Source organism: Eschrichtius robustus, chromosome 19, assembly GCF_028021215.1.
Source record: "Eschrichtius robustus isolate mEscRob2 chromosome 19, mEscRob2.pri, whole genome shotgun sequence".
NCBI classification, from domain to species: Eukaryota; Metazoa; Chordata; class Mammalia; order Artiodactyla; family Eschrichtiidae; genus Eschrichtius; species Eschrichtius robustus.
The window spans coordinates 70,115,173-70,121,048 of record NC_090842.1 but is presented as its reverse complement, the minus strand read 5'-3'; the positions used below and the strand labels follow the sequence as shown (position 1 = coordinate 70,121,048).

Below are 5,876 nucleotides of genomic sequence, written 5' to 3'. Positions count from 1 at the left end.
ACCCTCACACTCAGCAGGATCCAGAGGGGCCCCCCAACCCTGACTCTTTCTCCTCAAAAGTGGACAGGGGCCCACCCCCTCTGAACCTCAGTTTCCCCTGTCAGTGTGGAAATGAGAACTAAATCAGACAAGGTGAGTTTGGAGCCTGTGGCCTGACTGTCAGTGGTCACTTGATAATGGGCATCTTTATAGACCTGACAGGAGTGACCCACCATGCATGGGAGGGCAGGAGAGAGGTCCTGCAGTAAAGCCCTATGTGGTGCGGGGTAGGGGGTCACCTTGCATAGCTGACGATCACACACTACTTGCCAGGCCTGAGACAGTCCAGCCTCCCCAGGTCCCCAGGACACAGGCACAAAATCCGGAGTCTGATCCCATAAGTCTAGGGATGTTGGTGCTGTGTTCCTCAGGCTGGAGGGGGAAAGTCTGCAGAAGCCCCTTTGCATTCCTGGTGCATCATGTTCACTCTGGGCTGACCAGCTCTGGCCATCTCCTCTGCCCTGATTTTCTAACTGCTCCATGAGGGTAGAGGCTGTTTGGTTTCTTCCCCACTGTGTCCCCAGCTGGAAGTACTGAGTCTGGCACACAGTATCTGCTCACAAGTAACTGCTGAAAAAACGATGGATGGAAGGATGGATGGGGCAGTTCTCCCTAGTCTTGCTGCTCCCTCTCTGGGCTTCAGGCAGACACCGAGCGGCTGGGCCTCCCTCCTCCACCAGACACCAATTCCAGACCCAGAGTCCTGCTGTCTCCTGTTCAGAACACCTCCTTACCTGAGTCTGCCCCTCTTCCTGGCCACAGCCTGGGGAAAACCCATCCTAATGCCAGGTAGGCATTAGGAGTCTGGGAATCAGACCATTTGCTCTTCAGAACAACTTGATTAGGCAGTCAGGGAGGCCCAGAGAGGTGCAGTAACTTGCCCAAGGTCACACAGCAAAAGGGGGCAGAGCTGGGATTCTAAGGTGGTTGGCCCCAGAGCCTGACCTCTCCCTCCTCCGCTGGCCTCTCCACCATCTCTGCATCATGTCTCCCCCAGTGCCGCCGATCTCTGAACATACAAAGTGCCCAATAAACAAATGAGTTCAGTCAACTCTGGGCCTTTCCACTGGATCTAGCATGATCCAGAGAGGGGCTCTCCCTGTGCCTTAGGCTTCTCCCTTTTTAAAGAAAAGGCTGCTGAGCCAGTAACCATGTAATTACTGAGGAAAGATGGTCTCTTTGGTTCCAAACCTGCTCAAACAAAGGAACAAGTGAATGCGAACAAACAAGCATATTTATTGTTCCTCTAACTCCTGCAGGACTGTGTCTCCGCCTCCCACAGCTGCCTGGCAGAGAACAAGTTGATCTTTCCCACTGTCCTGGGCCTCTCACTGCCCTGGCCACTGACCATGAGTCTAAACCTGGGCTCACAGGGGTGGTTGGCTTAGCCTGGGTGCGTGCTACAGGAGCGGAAGGTCTAGACCTCAAGGCAAGGGAGGTGCCTGGGCCAGTTCACCTGCTAGGTGGGCCAGCCTAAGCCCCTTCCCCATTCTCAGTTTGCTTAGCTGTAAATTAGGACCACGCATTCATGGTGGCTCTTTGGAATTGGGGGCAGGAGTGAGGCAACAGGGCAGAATGTGCAGGACGGGGGTGGCAACGCTGGATCAAATCCGGACCTGTCTTCTCACTTGCAGCACTTGGGGTAAAGAATAGAGGGGAGGAGGAACTGGGCTGGATTTGGAAACCTTAGGACAGGGTATTAATAGGGGTCTCAGAGGCTTGGGTTAAGGATAAATCCAGAAACACATTTTGAACATCCAAATATCCAGAATTAGTGGGTACAGGATCTCAAATCTTGCAGACCAGATATATGAAATCAGAAGTCTCACAGATACAGATTCTGGTGGCTGCGATTTGGAGGTGCGAGGCACAAACTGGGAGAGAAACGGGGACCTGGACTTGAAGAGGAATCCAAGGCCTTACCTGCAAGAGAAACAGAGATCTGGATTTGGGGGGGGCTCAGAGGCAGGAATTGGGGGGAGAACCAGGCATCCGGATTGGGCGGAAGTAGAGGCGGGAACTTAAGTTACTGGTCACGGAGCGGGAGGACCCGGCCACGGGGATCTTGCGGGGGTCTAAGGACACGGCCTAAACCTTTGGGGGGGACGCTCCCGCCTACCTCAGTCCTGCACTTGGAACCGACTGACAGCTTGGACCTAGGCCGGAAGCCCCGCCCTTCCCTGGGAACGACCAATCACCAGAATCCAAGTGCTTGCCTGCCTGGATGACGTAATGCGTCTCCAAGACGATGGCGAATCGCAGGAAGGCTCCAGCTTCACCCGGAAGCTGGAGTTCCCACCGCCCCCTGCGGAGGCGGGGGAAATGAGGGGTCGCCATGGTAACCCCAAGGCCCAGTCAAGCCTGGACGAGATCGCCAGTTCCCCTCCCGCCAGGTTCTCCGCCGCTGAACTACCCAGCAGAGTCTGGGGCGGACCCGGGGCAGAACCTCATTTTCTCAAGCCTCTCCGTACCGGCCTCCTCTGGTCACTTTTGAGAAAAGGGACCCTGACGCCGCGCCGGCCCGAAGAACCACGGAGATGGCAGTCTTCTGGGCGCCAAGAGCCGACCGCTCAGGGCACCCCGAAGGCCGAACGCCAGGACTCCTGCGCTTCCGGTCGGGGCGGGGCCGCGGCGGGGTCGGCTAGTTGGTTCCGGAGCTGAGGCGGTGCGGGTTCTACCTCGGGCTTGTGCGGAAGTCCGCGGCCTAGAGGGGCGACCGGCCTGAGCCTCCTGCCCCGTAGGAGCCTCAGGTCTGAGTAGAGGGCCGGCTAGAGCTCCCGAGGAGCCACCCATTTTCCGTGAAGGTGGGGGCGCCTGGATACCGCCCCCGGGGCCCTCCCTTCCGCCCTTCGGGGATGGAGGCGGGGTCACGATCCTCCCGCGGCTCGCGGGGCTGAGGTGAAGCGTTGGTGCAGGTCGAGCCCTGGACTGTGTCGTGGACGGTGGCTGCGAGTCCGGCTGCATGGGTTCTGCCCGAGATGCGCGGCTTTCCTGTCTGGGCCTCAGTTTTCCCATCTGTAAAGTGGGGATGACACGTGCAACCACCTCATGGAGAGGTGTGAGCTCCAGTCTTTCCAGGTGGCCCCAGAACTGCATTTAAAGCCCTGCACTGGGCGCTAAAGTTTGGAGATTCCTGGAGATCTGAAGGCCAAGAATTTGGCCCACGCCTGGCTTCCTCTGTCTTGAGTCCCCATTTCCCCATCTGTAAAATGGGTGGGGTACTGCCACCGCCTTTCTAGACTTGACATGAGGACTAAAGAATCAGTGTGTGTAACACTCTTAGCACAGGGCCAGGTGGTGCCTAGCGGGCACTCAGAATTGTGGCCGCTTTTAGCTTAGTAATAAATGGTTGATCCAGGGACTTCCCGGGCGGTCTAGTGGTTAGGACTGCGTGCGTTCACTGCTGAGGGGCTGGGTTCGATCCCTGGTCAGGGAACTAAGATCCCTCAAGCCTCGCTGCACGGCCAAAAAATAAAGAGAAATGGATTATCCATTCAGCAGACATTTATGAAACTCTGCTGTGCTACAGGCTCCTGATGCTCCAGCTTTTGGAGCTACATCCCCTGAGGATCTGGTTAGAATGGAGTTTTGCCGGAATCTCAATCTCCACACACAGCCTAATAAAGCACAGGTATTCCCCGCTGGCCAAAAGTAGAGCGTTTCTATGAAACCTTTCCTAAGTCAAAGTGGTGTACAGCGAAGAATCAATTACCTTAGGACACATCTTGCTAATAGATGCGCAAAATAAATAGAAATAAAGCACAGATGCTCAAAGACACAGTTCGAAGCTATGGCAGCTTGATGCTGAGGTGGTGAGAGTAGTTCTGGGGAAGGAGCTCCTTCGGCGATGCCTCTCCCCCTGACTGGGGTGTGTGCTTCCTCTATCACTCAGCTCACTGCGAAACAAATGCTGAACACTATTTTTGCTTTTTAACTTTTTTCTTCGAAGTGAAAATTTCTTTCACTTAGATAAAATAGGTACTAATGTAGGTCTTTCATAACAGCAAAGTGGCATAAAGCAAACTTTTGAAAAGCGGGGGATGCATATATTGGGGTGGTTTGTTACTCAACAGTAGATAACTCAGCCCAGGTGTCAGGACAAGTGGGCCGCTGAAATGTTGTAACAGCAAAAACGTGATGCCTTCCGATTACATAATACCTACTTACTGGACAAAATACAGGAAAGGTATGATCGCAGAGGTGTAAAGAGATGGCCCGCAGTCCCAGACCCACCCAGAGGCAGCCACCGGGAGTTGAATGCCAGAAATACTTTCCCTGTGAGCTCGCTTTTGCATCCTTTGTTTCCACTTGGCAACTTCAGTGTGGAATCTTAGGTCCCTCAGGTATCTGCAAGGAGGCTGAATGGTGAGGGAAAGACCAGAGGCCCCACCACCAGGTTATTAGTATGAAGACATGGGGCAGACGTATAGCAGACCCTGCCAAGTGAGTGGCCCCCTGACTCAGGTTGGGTGGCGCCAGGGGCAAGGCCATCTCCCGGGTTTCCAGGGAAGCGGGGGAATGGGGGCTCTGACGTGGGTTGGGACGTGTGAGGCTCCCTGTGTCTGGGAGTCAGGCGTAGCCATGGGGTCTCAGACACTCCTCAACCCTGCAGAAAGTTAGAGGTTCGGGCTAGGCCCCAAAGAGGAAAACATCCGTTCTCACATGGCAACCAGAGGGAGCCTCTGAAAACCCAAGTCAGGTTTCATCCCTCCCCTGCTCAAAATCCTCCCTGTGTCACTCACGGGAAAAAACAATGCGCACAGTGGCCTGCTAGGCCCAGAGGATATGGCCCCTGTCACCCTCCACTCTCTTCTCCCCCTCAGCTCCGTCCCAGCCACACAGGCCTCCTCAGGGCCTTTGCACTTGCTGTTCCCTCACTGAACATGCTCTTCCCCAGGGAGCCTCATGGCTCACTCTGCCCCTGCCCCAAGGTCTTGTTTTTATTTTCTTTAAAAAAAAATTTTTTTTTTAAATGACTTTCACATGTCTTTTACTTATTTATTTTTATTTTTTGGCCACGCCACGTGGCATGTGGGATCTTAGTTCCCCGGCCAGGGATTGAACCCATGCCCCCAGCAGTGGAAGCACGGAGTCTTAACAGCTGGACTGCCAGGGAAGTCCCCCCAGGTATTGTTTTGAATCCCACCTTCTCCGTGAGGCCTTCACTGACTACTCTACTTACTGTAATTTTTTTGAGATATTAGTCATGTACCATAAAACTATTTCAAAGTGCACAACTGAGTGTTTTTAGTATCTTCACAAAGTCATGCAACCATCACCACTTTTGTAATTCCAGAACATTTTCATAACCCCAAAAAGAAACCCCATACCCATTAGCAGTCACTCCCATTCCCCCCACCCTCCAGCCCCTGGCAGCCACTAGCTTACTTTCCGTATGGATCTGCCTATTCTAGACATCGTATAAAAGTGGAATCATGGAATATGTGGCCTTTCATGTCTGGCTTTTTCACTTAGCTCCAAGCCCAGCTCCACTTTGTCCAAGCGACCCTTTCCTCCAGCACGTGCCTCCTGTGCTTCATGGTTTTCTTTACACCAGGGTTTCTTCACCTCAGCACTACTGACGCGTTGTCCTGGGGTTGGGGGTGGGGCTGTGCCGAGCGTTACAGGGTCCCTGGCCTCCGCCCAGTGGATGTCACAGCTCCCTCACCCCCAGTTGTGACAACCAAAACTGTCTTCAGACATTGCCAAGGGTCCTCCTGGGGGGGCAAAACTCTCCCTGGTTGAGAACTGCTGATTTACATCAACTCACTTGTTTTTGCTTAGAAGGAAACCTGACGGCATCCACCAAAACATACAAACAGCCAGAAAAAGAAGGG

General features: G+C 53.9%; 1 long non-coding RNA gene across 1 annotated transcript; it reads right to left on the bottom strand.

Annotated features, from left to right (window-relative positions):
• Positions 1-1,255: 1,255 nt before the first annotated feature.
• Positions 1,256-2,831, bottom strand: LOC137752599 (uncharacterized). Its single transcript, XR_011071212.1, has 2 exons — positions 2,511-2,831; positions 1,256-1,962 (listed from the first exon to the last, which is right to left on the bottom strand). It is a non-coding gene; the product is annotated as an uncharacterized lncRNA (long non-coding RNA).
• Between the last annotated feature and the right edge of the window lie 3,045 nt (positions 2,832-5,876).